The sequence below is a fragment of the Sus scrofa genome, chromosome 5, assembly GCF_000003025.6.
Source record: "Sus scrofa isolate TJ Tabasco breed Duroc chromosome 5, Sscrofa11.1, whole genome shotgun sequence".
NCBI lineage: Eukaryota > Metazoa > Chordata > Mammalia > Artiodactyla > Suidae > Sus > Sus scrofa.
Window position 1 is genome coordinate 48,384,529 of NC_010447.5, and position 15,812 is coordinate 48,400,340.

The following is a 15,812-nucleotide window of genomic DNA, read 5'->3' on the forward strand; positions in this document are numbered from 1 at the left end:
TCTCTCCCAAAGGGGGCACAGTCTAGAAGGCCTTAACCTGCGGTGGCCCCTTTTGCCTGGCAAAACAATTAAGCTATTTTTTTCTCCTTCACCCAAAACTCTGTCTCCGTGTTTCTATTCACAACAGCGGACAGAGGCCAAGTTTCAGCAACACCATCGATTTATGTTCTGGAATCAAATCATGTGAATTTTAGAGTCTATTGCCATAAATTGTGTGATTATATTTGTAAGTTCTTCTGAAAATCCTACAGTTACTCAAAATGAAGAAACAAATCCTTCCCTTTTTAACTTTGGCCAAATCATTTCATCTAAAAAACGATGTAATAGAAGGAAAAAAGTTTCACAACCTCTTACAAAGAGCAGTCCAATAAAACTTTGTTTTTTTAACAATGAGAAAAAAAAAGTTCTTTCCTCTTCTTTAAAATAGGAATAATAACCTCACATTTCTCTCTCAACACTCTATATATCTCACAGAGTGAAAGTGCATAAAATATTGAGGACAGGAAGTTTCCTTTCCTTCCCTACTTCTGTTTAAAGACATCAAAAAACAGTCAAGAAACAGAACAATCTCCCCCAGGACATTTATCTGTAAAGGGAAAAATAGTAATATTATACTGGAAAAACCCAGTAAAAAGACATATCAACATTACATGGCTCCTAAAAATCATAAGCAGAGGAAGAAATAAGATCATTTCTAGGGTATTCTTGCCAAAATGCAGAATCTCAATTTAATCTTAAAAACACAAATGAGAGGCATTCTCCAAATTAATTGGCCATTACTCATCAGCAATGTCAAGGTCATTAAAGACAAGGAAAGAATGAGAAAATGTCACTGACTGGAAAAGACTAGAGACAATTAAATTTAGTGTAGGATCATGGAATAAAAAAGGAACTCTAGGGGGAAAACTGTGAAATTTGGTCTTTGGGTTTTTTGTTTGTTTGTTTTTTGCTTCTTTTTGGGGGCTGCACTTGTGGCATATGGAGGTTCGCAGGCTAGGTGTCAAATTGGAGTTGCAGCTGCCAGCCTACACCACAGACACAGCAATGTGGGATCCGAGCCGTGTCTGTGACTTACACCACTGCTCAGGACAATGCCAGATCCTTAACCCACTGAGTGAGGCCAGGGTTTGAACCCGCAACCTCATGGTTCCTAGTTGGATTCATTTCTACTGCACGAACCTGGGAACTCCAAAAATCTATGAAATTTGAATAAGCTTAGTTAATAGTATTGTAATAATGGTAGTTTCCTCATTTTGATACTTATACAATGGTTAAATAAGTTTTGACATTGGGGAAGCTGGATGGAAGGTATACAGGAACTCCCTACCTTATATTTGCAACTTAAAATCATTTCCAAATAAAAAGTTTACTTGATTGTTGTTGGAGAGGAGGAGGGAAATCAGGTTTTCAGGTGCTTGAGTCCCCCCGTAGCCCCAGATTCTTCTGGTGGTCCTCCTCTCTGGTTTGCATTTGATGAGGGTTTTAGTTCTGTAGAAGAACTCAAATATATTATTATGTATATTCCTTGAAGAGGAACCCAGGACCCTGCCCCAAGGCTGCACTATTTTTTCTTGACTATTCATTCCTCCTTTCCCTGAACAACTGGGATTGTTCAGGAGGTAGGAGGAAGGGCTCAAGAAAAAAAAGTATCAGAGAACAAATTCTTAGCTTTTTTTTTTTTTTTAAAGAAAAGGAAGGAACAAGGTCTCAATTGTTAATCGACTGAGTTTTCTCCCAAGATTTCTAAGTTGGCGCTCTAACCACCAATGTAATGGCATTTGGAAATGAAGCCTTGAAATCTAATTAGAGTTAAATGAAGTCATGAGGGTGGGGTCCTAATCTGATGGGATTAGTGTCCTTAGAAGAAGAGAAAGGAGTGTGATTCTCTTTCTCTCTCTCCTCAATTCCCAATCTCTACCACCCCCACCCCCAAGCATGCACAAAAAAAGAGGTCACAGCAAGATGACAGCCATACCCAAGCCAGGAAGAAAGCTCTCACCAGACTAGAACCCAACCCTACTGGCACCTTGGTCTTGGCCTTCTGGCCTCCAGAACTGTGAGAAAATAGAACTCTGTTGTTTAAGGCCACCCAGGCTATGGTATTTCATAAGGGCAGCTGGAGCCGACTAACACCCCAATTAAGCTACTAATTGGTGAGTTATATACCAAAGTGCCTTTCACTGTAGTTCAAGTCTAAAATAGTGTCTTATACATCTCCATTATTTCCTAAGGTATTGCCTTTTATTGAATATAGCCATGTTCCTACTAAATAATGTAGACGTCTTTGGCTCTAAATTACCACTCTTAGGTCTGTCCTTAATAGATAATTGGCTGTTTTTCTCAATTTGTCACCAGATCCATTCTCCATCCTGCTCTGTGCCCTAGAAGGGTGACCTCTATGGTAGGAAACTCCTCATTCCAACCCTAATCCCTTGCCCCCAATCCCTTGCCCTTTGGCTTCTGGTTGGAGTGTTGATTCCTCCTGCTTATGCCTTTGCTCACCCCCTTCTGGCTGTGGCTGCTCCTGCAACAACTATAGCTGTTTGCTGGAGGCCACTTCCCAGATTACCACTCCACCACCCTCTAGATCTATGATGGTAATGGCTTCCTGCTGTTACCAACCCCAACCCCTGGGTATCTTTTTATTTATTTTTATTTTTTCTTTAATTTTTTGTCATTTTAGGGCACATGGAGGTTCCCAGGCTAGGGGCTGAACTGGAGCTACAATGCTAGCCTACACCACAGCCACAGCAACATGGGATCCAAGCTGTGTCTGCGACCTACACCACAGCTCATGGCAATGCGGAATCCTTAACCCACTGAGCAAGGCCAGGGATCTAATGAGAGTCCTCATGGATACTAGTCGGGTTTGTTAACTGCTGAGCCATGAAGGGAACTCCAACCCTTGGGTATCTTATCTTATCATCCCCTTTTGGGTCCTTAATCCACCCAGCTTCTGTAAATAATCCTTTTAATAAACACTGTTTTAAAAATTCCAGTGTTATGCAGGATAAATAAGTTCTGGAGACCTAATGTACAGTACAGTGGCTGTACATTTTTTTTTTTTTTTGCTTTTTAGGGCCTTACATGCAGCATATGGAAGTTCCCAGGCTAGGAGCCAAATCAGAGCTGCAGCTGCCAGCCAGCGCCACAGCCACAGCCCCACCAGATCCCAGCCGAATCTGGATCCTACATCACAGCTCACGGCAACACCAGAAACTTAGCGCACTGAGCAAGGCCGGGGATCGAACCCTCGTCCTTATGGATACTAGTCAGGTTCGTTATCACTGAGCCACAACAGGAACCCTGTATGGTGACTATACTCAATAATACTGTATCATATGCTTGAAATTTGCTAAGAGAATTGATCTTAATTCTCACCACACACACACACAAACAGTCATGACCATGTGAAGTGATGGATATGTTAATTGGTTTGATTGTGGCAGTCATTTCACAATGTTTATGTATATCAAAACATCACATTGTATACCTGAAATATACATGTCTTAGTAGTCAATTTTACCTCAATAAAGCTGAGTGCACTGTTTCCATTCAGGATTCTAACTGATTACAGATATGTTACCCAAAATCAGTGCGGGGTTTTAATAGACTTTTTTTTTTTTTGTCTTTTTAGGGCCAAACCCATGGCATATGAAGGTGCCCAGGCTAGGGGTTGAATCAGAGCTGTAGCTGCTGGCCTACACCAAAGCCACAGCAACTCCAGACACAAGCCTTGTCTGCGACTACACCACAGCTCACGGCAACAACAGATCCTTGACCCACTGAGTGAGGCCAGGGATCAAAGCTGCGTCCTCATGGATACTGGTCAGATTCATTTCTGCTAAGCCACGACGGGAACTCAAATAGGCTTTTTTTTTCTTTTCTTTTTTTCTTTTTTTTTTTCCCCAAAGAGTCACAAGTACCCTTAACACTTGTGGATTCAATTCACATAAAACTACATTATGAACTGCATGCACTGCACTATAAATAGCATCATTTATTATTATCATTATACAGTGATTTTGAGATAATCTTTTATGGAAATTTGAAGTTTCTACTATTCTAAAGTCATCTCTCTAAAGCTCCTTAGGAGAAATACCTGCTTTGAGTGACAATCTCTGCTCCAAACACAGCAAAAATGAAAATACTTAGTGAAACGAAAAATGAAAATATCTGTTTAAAGAGAGGATTGTCATAGCCTAATGGTTCACAATACAAGCTCAGGGGTATGCCAGACTTGTGTTCCTAGCTTAGTCCCAGGACTTAATAATCACATGATCTGAGGCGACTTGTTCTCTCTGGGTCTCAGTTTCTTCATTTGTAAATTAAATTACAACCTTCATCAAAGAGATGTTACAAGGATTAAACAAGATACTCTAAGGTTAGCTCTTAGCATAATGCCTTACATATGATAAATGCTCATTTTTTTGTTTATTAAATAGGCCTGTTTTTATCTATAGTTGATAAAGTATGACCCAAGTGGAGGCAATATTCAGCCTAAAGTATTGTTGAATTATTTGCCCAAAGGTTCAGTAGATCATGCAGTATTTGTCTTTCTCTGCCTGACATTTCACTTAGCATAGAACGTTCAAGGTCCAGCCATGTTGTCACAATCAGCAAGATTCCCTACTTTGTATGGCTGAATAATATTCCTCTGTATGTGTGTGTGTGTGTGTTTACCATGTTTTCTTTATCCATTCATCCATCATTGTTCACGTAGGTTGTTTCCACATCTTGGCTCTTGTGCATAATGCTGCTATGAACATGGAGATACAGATATCCCTTCAAGTAAGTGACTTCACTTCACCCAGATTTGTACCTACATGTGGGATTGCCGGATCATATGGTAGTTCCGTGTTTATAGGGGGACTGGGGAGATGTTGGTTAAAGTGTACAGACATCAATTTATAAGATCAGTAAGTTCTGAGGGTTTAATGTAAAGCCTAATGAACACAGTTAACAATACTGCACTGTATGCTTAAAAGTTGATAAAAATGTTGGTAGAGGAGTTCCCATCATGGCACAGCAGAAATGAATCCGACTAGGAACCATGAGGTTGTAGGTTCGATCCCTGCTCAGTGGGTTAAGGATCCAGCATTGCCGTGAGCTGTGGTGTAGGTCACAGACACAGCCTGGATCTGGCATTGCTGTGGCTCTGGCATAGGCTGGCAGCAACAGCTCGGATTAGACCCGTAGCCTGGGAACCTCCATGTGCCACGGGTTCAGTCTAAAACAACAAAAGACAAAAAAAAAAAAAAAAAGTAGACCTTAAATGTTCTCACCATATATACACACCCCAAATGATAACTATGTGATGTGACAGAGGCATTAACTAACCTTAATGTGGTAATCACTTCACAACTATCCATATAGCAAATCATGAGATTGCATACCTTAAGCTTATGCGATGTTATTTGTTAATTATACCGGAATCCCAGTTTTCTGATTGTTTGCTTTAAGCCACTTTGCTTTTACAAATAGCCTACATTAGTCCCTATTTTGCCAACTGAGAGAAATCCAAAGAGGATTTCCACGTTTATGTAAAGGGGAAAAAAGCAAAAGTAGCATTCAGTGTTTTTCAGTGAGGCCCAACACACTCGGAACATGAGAGGGGTCCCATTGGGCTCCTTGCCTAGGACTACACTCAGCATCTCAGCATCAAGTTGCCACAGCTTTGAGCTGTGTCTGTGAGCATCTGTGCTTTCTCTGGATTTATCTTGTGCATCTACTCAGAAGATATGTCCTAAGGGGATGGCATCCTCACTTTATACCATTTCGACTTATGGAAAGGTTTTGTAGGAAGTCTCTACTTTTGGATAGCAGGGGAAACCTGTATCTCAGGAAAGATGAGAAAAAAAACACAAAACAAAACAAAAAAAAATTGGGTAGAGCTCCTTGGAACACTACACAAATAAGTCAATTACTTAGAAAATGGGAAACAGAGAGAACTCTTTTTTCTCCTCAGAACTCTTCTTTATACTTCCTTTGTTTTGTTTTTTGGCCATGACTGTAGCATGGGTAAGTTCCCAGGCCAGGGATCAAAGACCCACCACAGCAGTGACCCTAACTGCTGCGGTGACACCAGGTCCTTAACCCACTGCACCACAAGTGAAGTCCTACGCTTCCTTTATAGGCATAAATATCCACAAAAGTCTGGATATTACATGTGAAGCCTTTAGAGCTCCTTGTTCCACAAAGAGAAAGGGGCAGCTGTTCAAGTGTTTGGAGCGAATCCAATCCTGTTTGAGTAGGGAGATGGAGACTGCAGAACAATCTTTAAAAAATATATTGAGGGAGTTCCCATTGTGGCTCAGCAGTGTCAAACCCAACTAGTATACATGAGGACAAAGGTTCGATCCCTGGCCTCACTCAGTGTGTTAAAGATCTGGCATGGCCATGAGCTGTGGTGTAGTTTGCAGACTTGGCTTGGATCCCGTGTTGGTGTGGCTGTGGCATAGGCCTGAAGCTGTAGCTCCAATTCAGCCTCTACCCTGGGAACTTCCATATGCTTCGGGGCTGGCCCTTAAAAAGATTAAAAAAAAAAAAAAAAGACAAAAAATATATTGAAGAGAGTTCCTGTTGTGGCTCAGCAGAAATGAATCTGACTAGCACCCATGAGGATGCAGGTTCGACCCCTGGCCTCTCTCAGTGGGTTAAGGATCCAGTGTTTCCATGAGCATGAATTGTGGTGTAGGTTGAAGATGCGACTCAGATCCAGGGTTGCTGTGGCTGTGGCATAGGCCAGTGGCAACAGGTCCGATTCGGACCCCTAGCTTAGGAACCTTCATATGCCTCGAGGGTGTAGCCCTAAAAAGACAAATATATAGAGAGGGAGTTCCCATTGTGGCTCAGCAGTATCGAACCCAACTCATATCCATGAGGATTCGAGTTCGATCCCTGGCCTTGCTCAATGGGTTAAGGACCCCACGTTGCTGTGAGCTGTGGTGTAGGTTGCAGAGGAGGCTTGGATCTTGCGTTGCCGTGGCTGTGGCATAGGCCAGCAGCTACAGCTCCAATTTGACCCCTAGCCTGAGAACTTGCATTTTTTAATCAAAAATATATATATATATTGACTGTGTTCCTTTTCTGAAACTATCCTATCTTGAATAAAAGGAAAGTGGCTAGGGATTTTTGATAGCCTTATTTTCAGATATTTAGAACAAAGAAGCATACTTTGTTTTCCCCTTTATTATAAAAGGAGTACTTTCTTGTAATAAATTCAAAAATATTGAAGTGTAAAAAATTGACAGTTGCCCTCTCAACACATACTTTTAAGCTCAGAAATCCCTCTTCTACTTCCAACTTTTATCCTCGTGAGTATATTGAAACACAAATCAAACTATGAACAAAGGGAACTGGAATGCATTATTTTAAAATTAAATCAACTTGAAAGGCTAATTAAGTTAACATTATTCAAAATAATTCTGTCTATATAAAGATTCAATTTTTTTTTTTTTTTTTTTTTTTTTTTTGCTTTTTAGGGCTGCACCTGCAGCATATGGAATTTCCCAGGCTAGGGGTCGAAGAGGAGCTACAGCTGCCAGCCACAGCCACAGCCACAGCAACGCCAGATCCATGACCCACTTGGCAAGGCCAGAGATCGAACCCACATCCTCAAGGAGACCAGTTAAATTCATTCCTACTTTGCCACAATGGGAACTCCAAAGATTCAATTCTTAGTCATTCAACAAACCGATGTTTCTATACAATCTTGGCCTAATTAAAATCTCACTGCTCGTGGGTATACACCTCCCCACTCTTCTTTCATTTCCGTTTACCTTTGACCTGAATTTATACAAACTGCCATCTCCAAACCATTTCTCCTCTTCCTCAGGAACTCTGTCCTTTATGAAGTTATTCCATCCAACTTAACCAGCTCCTGCCCTTCCTCACATGGTCACCCAGGATCTCTTAATTTGCTTCACTGAAGAGCAGCACAGAGCATACTGTCTTCCTCTTCACTCTGCCTCTGTCCCCATCTCCAGTGACTGTGTCACCCATGCATTGTCCCATTCAACATCATGGCATCTCAGAGTCTTCTCTTTTACTCTCCAATAATCCTTTTACCTTCTTCCATTCGATCCTCTCGACTCTAAAGTCACCATATTGCTGCCAATCATCATATCACCTCCTAAAAAGAGACCATGAACCTTTTCTCTTTTCCCAGCACATTTACTCTCACACCCGATTTCAAAAATGCTATGGCATCCCTGAGAATTCTGATCTATTAACCCTACAAGTTTTTCAATGTCCATTATCTGCTTGTTTCATTTCCCTCTTTCCATGTATTTCGCATTTCTCCCCAGTAAAATGTAAGCTACATTTTTCATTCTTATCTCTAGGGTCCAAAACCACGCCCAGGTACAAAAAAGCACTCAGTAAATATTAAATAGCAGCTCTAGCTGTGGCACAAAAAGATCGGAAGTGTGTCTTCGGAGTGCTGGGATATGGGTTGGATTCCCCGACCCACACAGTGAGTTAAAAGATCCAGCGTTCCTGCAGCTGCAGCTCAGGTAATGACTGCAGCTGGGATCTGATACCTGTCCCAGGAGCTCCATATGCCATAGGGAGGCCAAAAAATGAAAAATAAACAATAAATAAATATTAAATAAATGCCTAAGTGCCTACTGTAGGCCAGGCATTTGGCAAGGATAAAGAAACAAAAACAGGAGTTTTCATCGTGGCTCAGCAGTAACGAATCCGACTAGCATCAATGAGGACTCAGGTTTGACCCCTGGCCTTGCTCAGTGGGTAAAGGATCCGGTGTAGCCACAAGCTATGGCATAGGTCGCAGATGTGGCTTGGACTTGGTGTTGCTGTGGCTGTGCTGTAGACCGGTGGTTGCCAATTCGATCCCTAGCCTGCGAATTTCCATATGCAACAGGTACAGCCTTAAAAAGCAAAAAGGAAAGCAAGCAAGCAAGCAAGTCTCTCTTCTCAAGAAGTTTAAATGAATGTATACTATGCATATGTATTAGTGTTGCACGCTATTTTTACTTGAACCCACTACTTGTTCTTAGCCTATTTTTTAAAAAATTTTATGTTCCATTAGTCTAATGTCCTTATACCATGTTTGGGAAGTCTCTTAGTAGCAAGAAAACCTTTGAGCTTTCCAAACACATCTTTTAGGTATAATAAATAATAGTGTAAGGCCTTTAAAACCCTAAAAATAATTAGCTAGGTTTTTCTAATCTAACTGGTACAAATCATCAACTCAAAAAACTCCAGAAAGTGATCATGTTAACAACACGTAAAAGGGAACAGTATCGAGATGTTAGGTGTTTCATTTTATTCCCACCTCTAACACCAATGAGAGTCCAAATGGCACCATTGTGCAAAAGAGAAAGACACATTTGGGCCATCTCCTGGAAAAATGTTGTAATAACTTTACAAATCCACAACCACTATAATAAGCATGAATGGTTCCCACTAATGCTGTAGTGTTCTACAGTTTAAAAATATCAGTTTAACCCATTATTTCCCAAACTTATTTGAGCATGGAACTTTTTTTTTCATGCCATTCCTATCTATCATATGAAAACTACCATGTTCTGATATATAATCTGGGAACTATTGCTCTAGGATACCATAGACACTGGCTAATATTAGGCCTATGACTTTCATTTTCAATTTTATATATTTGCAGTAGTCTCTGAGGGTTTGACCTAAAGTCAAATGGATTTGGATTTGAATCCCAGCTCTGATATCGACTTTGAGCAAGTTACATAACCTCCCCAAGGCTCAGTTACCTCCTTTGGAAATGTAAATAGCAATAGCACTACCCTTGTAAAAGAAAGATTACCAGAGACCTTGGTGTGGCCCTTGATATATACTAAATTCTCACTAAATGGTACTTCTACAAATTTTATATATATATATATATTGGTCTTCTTAGGGCCACACAACTGCAACTGTGGCTCAGATTCTATGCCTGGCTTGAGAATTTCCATATGCTGTGGGTGCAGCCATAAAAAAAAAAAAAAAGAAAGAAAGAAAGAAAAAGAAAAGGAATACCGGAGGGAGATAGAGCAAAATGAGAAAGAGATAATAATTCAAAGAGGTAATGGCTGACAATTTTCCAGAATCCTCAAAAACCCAACAAATCCCAGGATAAACAGGAATCTACTCTTAGACACACATACATAACAGAAACGAGAAGGAATTTACTCCTCTTGGTCCTTTTATCCTCAAATGATTTTTTTTTCCTTTTCACAGCCATACCCATGGCATATGAAGTTTCCAAGCTAGTGGTCGAATCAGAGCTTCTGGGCTATGCCACAGCCATAGCAACGCCAGATGCAAGCCACATCTTCGACCTATGCTGCAGATCCTTAACCCAATGAGCGAGGCCAGGAATTGAACCCACATCCTCATGGATACTAGTTGAGTTATTAACCTGCCAAGCCATAACGGGAACTCCCTGCTAATAATATTCTTTCAGCCATCTGATGTATAAATCAAAATTATGTAAAGGGAGGCATGTTTAAATGAGGAAGCATAATTGTGAAGGAGTGATTATAAAAGTCAATTGGATTTTGCTATAAATTCATTTTTACAAAAACAAAAGTAGTTTTGTGTCATAAGCAAAATTTATGAGCTCCTCAATAGGCAGCGCATATGAAACACAGCATATGTCAATACAGAAAAAAAACCCAAGTTTAATAAATACTTCATAGTTTTGCCAATAGCAAGTGTACACATTCCCATATTCATGTGTGATGGCTCATAAAATCTCCCTGTCAGGCAAAGGCTCTGGTAACACAGTTTAGAGATCATCCCTCCATCATTGGACCAAAGAAGCCAGCATTGCAGTCTACAGCAAATTAATGAATTTATTAATCACCCCAGGATCTCAGGGATGCATTGACCTACTGCAAGGAAGCTAAGTCAATTCTAAGGCTTTTGTCATGTATTCAGTCTGCTCACACCTTGACATTTTTATCAACTATGTGTGCACAGTAGAATAAGATAGGACAATTTGTAATTATGACTAAATAAATGGAGGGGGGAAAAATGACAACCAATTGCCAGGCATATTCCCATGGCAGTGACTTTCAGCATTCATGTTCCACCTTTAGAAATGGCTTGAGGTACGGTGATTATATGAGCATCCCTGTGAAAAAGGTACAGTTCCTGCACCATGAACTGGGAAAAGGGAGCCCAATTCACAGAGCAGCTGGAGCACTTGGACTGCTCACCCCAGACTTACACAAGGCACAGAGTCTTTCTCTAGCCCTGGAGAGTACTTTCTCTGCATACATTTCTCAGCATAATAATAGCCTCTATTTCTATTTCTGTCTCTGCAACTGAGAGAGAATTGAAAACCACAGAATAAGCCATGATAATTATCTGTATGTTTCTATAAAGAATGGTAAAGTACTTATTGTGAGGAATGCAGCTAAAATGCCCATATTAGCATTTACAGCAGAAAACATACACCTGCCTTATCTCTTTGTTTGTGGTTTACCAGTTATCTTCTTACCTCCTAGTGACTCAAAGCTGTACTAGCTGCTACCCTCTGAACATAGCTTCCTACCCTCAAGATGAGCAGGAAATGAGAACCAGTGGAAGTAGCAGTCAAGATGTACAGTTTTCAATTTACATAGTTACTTGGGACTTTTTAAAATTTGTTTTCATTGGAGCATATTAATAAGGACAACAGAGAAACGAATTAGCGAAAGAAATATCACATTAAAAAAAACAAACAAACTTGGAGTTCCTGTCGTGGCTCAGCAGAAAGGAATCTGACTAGGAACCATGAGGTTTCGGGTTCAATCCCTGGCCTCAGTCAGTGGATTAAGGATCTGGCATTGCCATGAGCTGTGGTATAGGTCACAGATGCAGCTCAGATACCATACTGTTGTGGCATAGGCTGGCAGCTGTAGCTCTGATTTGACCCCTAGCCTGGGAACCTCCATATGCCATGGGTGCAGCTGTAAAAAGCAAGGAAAAAAAAAAAAAAACACTTAAGGCTGGAGTTCCTGTTGTGGCTCTGCAGGTTAAGAACCTGATATAGTGTCTAATCTGGCGTTGCCACAGATGTGACTCAGATCTGGTGTTGCTGTGGCTGTAGCTGTGCTACAGGCCTCAGCTGCAGCTCCAATTCAACCCCTAACCTGGGAGCTTCCATATGCAGCAGTTGCAGGCCTAAAAAGGAAAAAAAAAAAAAAAAAAAGGGAAAGGAAAATACTGTGTAACTACAGTAAGCATATGGATACTACAATAAAATGACAGTCTTTATATTAAAGAGATGATAACCAATAAGTAGCATTTATAAGTGCATTTATATTTGACCTGGGACATCAGAAACACTAATTAAGACAGAGGGAGGAGTTCCCTGGTGGTGCAATGGGTTAAGGATCTGGTGTTGTCGCTGTTGTGTCATGGGCTCAAAAAGGAAAGAGAGAAATAAGCTGAGAAGCAAAAAGCTTGATTGCAAGTAGTCTGTATTTGGAGTTCCTATTATGGCTCAGCAGAAACAAATCTGACTAGCATCCATGAGGACACAGTTCGATCCCTGGCCTCGATCAGTGGGTTAAGGATCCAGCGTTGCCATGAGCTGTGGTGTAGGTCGAAGACAAGGCTCAGATCCCAAGATGCTGTGGCTGTGGTGTAGGCCAGCAGCTACAGCTCCAGTATGGCCCCTAGCCTGGGAACCTCCATATGCCACAGGTGCGGCCCTGGGGGGGAAAAAAAAGGCAAGTAGTCTGTATTCAAACCAGTCCATTGTAAAGATTCATAGGACTCAACACTAAAAAATTATTGGGAAAAGTATTTCGATGATTAAAGCATGTTTTTCTTACTTTAGTAGCTGTTAGTGCAGAAAATAATGACTGTAAAAAAGCCTATCTTCTGTTTTAGTATTCTAAAGCATAAACTGGTGTTACAATGGAAATGAGAGTGATACATAACGTAGTATTCACAACTAAATGATCTTCCTTGCTTAGCAGTAATGATTAAGATGCCTAGAATTACAAAGTGACTTACAAAAAAAATGTTAGTGAAAAAAATCCTAAGGTTCATCTTGCCGTCTTTGAGATGGGCATACCAACCAAGGGTTTTACTTTTCAGAAGCGTTGCCCATAAACTATTTGGCAGCAGAGGGCGCTCTCCTGTTAAAATCCAAAGTTCTCATTTAAAAGCTGTTAGAGGCTCATATTCGCTAGCGTCCAAATACCGTTGTTGAAAGTATTGTCAAAAAGCAAAGGAGTCCGAATGAGTTTTGAGTTTTATTTAGGGGAGAAGGACATCAGACCAGAATAGTTACGAACCATAATTTAATGAGACCTTAGATTTTTAGCAATGCTTATTCACTTCAAAATGATTGTATTTGATTCATTCCAGTAGTATTTCCTGAGGAAAGACACAAACATATACTTCTAGGGTCATCCTCCGATACTGTTACGGGACGGCTTGAAAACTTAGCATGCGCTGTGTGCCCAATAAGAGCAGGACATCTTAAAACAAAATGAAAATAATCATATTTATCGCATTCGAAAGTATGCAATTCACTATGTCACAGATTTTACCTAAAAAATGTTTACAACGAGCAGTAGATACTATGTCTCTATGAAGAGATAAATGTTTGGTAATATCTGAATACTAATATAAAATAATGTCTGCATATTTATCTCCAGTGATCAATGGCATCCTCTGGAGAGAAACCTGTGAGCCAATAACCCGCACCTCGGGTTGTTCCCGAATTCCAAAGCGTGGTCTTTCCCCCACCCCTCTGATCCTCTCAGCCACCACCCGCTCCCCAGAGCGAACCAGCTCTGTTCAGGGCCAAGTTGCTGAAGATTTTCAATCACTACCAGAGATTCTTTTCCCTTAGAACCACAATGTGGCATGTTTCCGCATCGCCGCTTTATATTGGCTAATTGGTGCTTTTTTAAAAGCTTAACTTTAAACCAGGAGGAATCATACATTTTGCATTTTCTGAACACTCCCTTGTTTCGTTTTCAAGCTAACGAGGTCTTACGAGTGAACATGCAAAAGCCTTTTTTGAACACCCCAAGTCGCAAGTCATTGGACAGGGCTCTAGCTGCGTGTCCAGGTCTCACGTGGTGCCTGTGCGAGCCACCCAGAGCGTTTGCTCTGGTGAAACCCTTAAAACTTTCTTTTTCTTTTTGTAGAAAGCAAAAACACCCCTGTCTAAATGCGCCGGCCCAGTGCCTGTCAAGAGATCCTTATGGGAGGCCGCCGGCGTCCCAGAAGACCGCCGCATGACTCAAGACTCGAAAGGTTCCCGAGTTCAAGCTACTCTGGACGCCGCGGCTGCTTCGCGCTCGTCGCCGGGCCGCGCAGCCGCCACCCTGATGTCCCCACCCGCGGGTCCGCGCGCCCCGCGCGCCCGCTGAGGGGGAGGGGCGCGCTCGGCCGAGGTCGCCGCCCGGTTGTGCAATCCGGCTATGCAAATAAGCGGGGTTACGACAGCCAATTAGAAGCCGGCTCTGCCGTGACGCGCGCGCCGAGAGCCCGTAGTATTTATAGATCGTATTTAAAGAGCCCTTGGGAGTCTCCCCGGGCTCGGCTGGGCGGCGGCGGCGGCGGCTGCAGGGCTGTAGTTGGCCGGGCGCGAGTGAGGTGGCGGGGCGGTCGCTGCTGGTACCGTCCCTGTGGGGGTGTTGGGCGTGGAGGAGTGTCAGAGCACGTTCTATAGTAGTTTTTACCCACTTCCTAGCTCGGTTTCTGGAGAGGAGGAGGAAATGGTGCAGTTTCCACAGTAGTTTCGCTTCAAACAAAGCCGGGGATTTGGAATCTCAAAGCTCAAGGTGGGGGATGGGGGCAGCAGGTTGAACCGACCCCGCCCGGGCCCCTCATTTGAGCCACAAACCGCCGCCGTTTCCTGGTGCTGAGCTGTGTAGAGGCACCCTTCCTGGGGGGAGGGGAGAACAATACCGCCTGAAAAGCCAAAAGTCGCGGAATTTGGGGGCGGGGTGTATTCGTAGAAAATAAATTACGAGATAGTGGCCCTGATTATCTTGGCGTTGAGTCGACTGATCTTCAGACTTCCTGGCCAGCGAGCTGCACACTGCAATGCGAAAGCAGGAAACTGGCATTACGTCAGAAGAGAGGAGACCCAAATTGCAACGGTTGCATCTGCAGGCCTGGCTCTTTTTCCTTGGAGAGGTTCCGGGGTCCGGGCCCAGGGTGCTGCCCGAGCCAGGCGTCGCGGGCTTTCACGCCGAGGGCCCACCCCTGGCGGCACCCGGGGACCCCAGGCCCGGGCGCCTATAGCCCTAGCCCTCAGCCTCTGCACGTTGTCCTCCCCGGAGGGCTCTTCAGCAACCACGACTAATTCCTTTTAAAGATAGCCCCGCGCCTAGCTGGATGTCTTAAATTCCCGGGGAGGGGGAGAGGGCGGGGTGTTGACTACTGCCCTTAGTTGAGCAGGAGCTCATGTCCACCTCGGGAAAGCAGGTGGCAAAGGGGAGGAATCCCAGCCTAGTGTAGAACAGGACGAGTTATCCCCACCTGGTCAAGGATCTCAACCTTGAGGGGCGTGGTCACAGGAAACTTGTTTTCTGCCAGGGACCCTGCTCCTGAGGCTTTGCCACTGCTTCTTAGAAACTGCTTGAGGATGGACCGCCGTGAAGCAGGAGGATATCGTGAATTAGTACATTCTGTCTCTTGGAAAACTTTGAAGAGTTTGACTCTAGCCTCACCTGCTCCCTCACTCCCTGGCTCAGGGTCATTACAAGGTAACTTAAGTAACCTGTTCTAGGCTCCTGGCCCACTCCACCTGGGAGCCAAGCTTAGCACAAAAAAGGTGGCCACAGTAGCTAATGATTATTGTTCTGTGCTGG

The 15,812-nt window shown here is 42.7% G+C and overlaps 1 protein-coding gene across 3 annotated transcripts in view; it reads left to right on the forward strand.

The window, feature by feature from the left end:
- Positions 1-15,373, forward strand: part of LMNTD1 (lamin tail domain containing 1) — a 557,729-nt gene extending 542,356 nt beyond the window's left edge. For 2 of the 3 annotated variants that reach the window (XR_002344073.1, XR_002344070.1), the window contains 2 exons: positions 4,724-4,791; positions 14,139-15,373. The gene's annotated coding sequence lies outside the window, so the exon portion shown is untranslated. The remainder of the gene's footprint in view (positions 1-4,723; positions 4,792-14,138) is intronic. The other variant, XR_002344072.1, reaches the window with a different exon arrangement.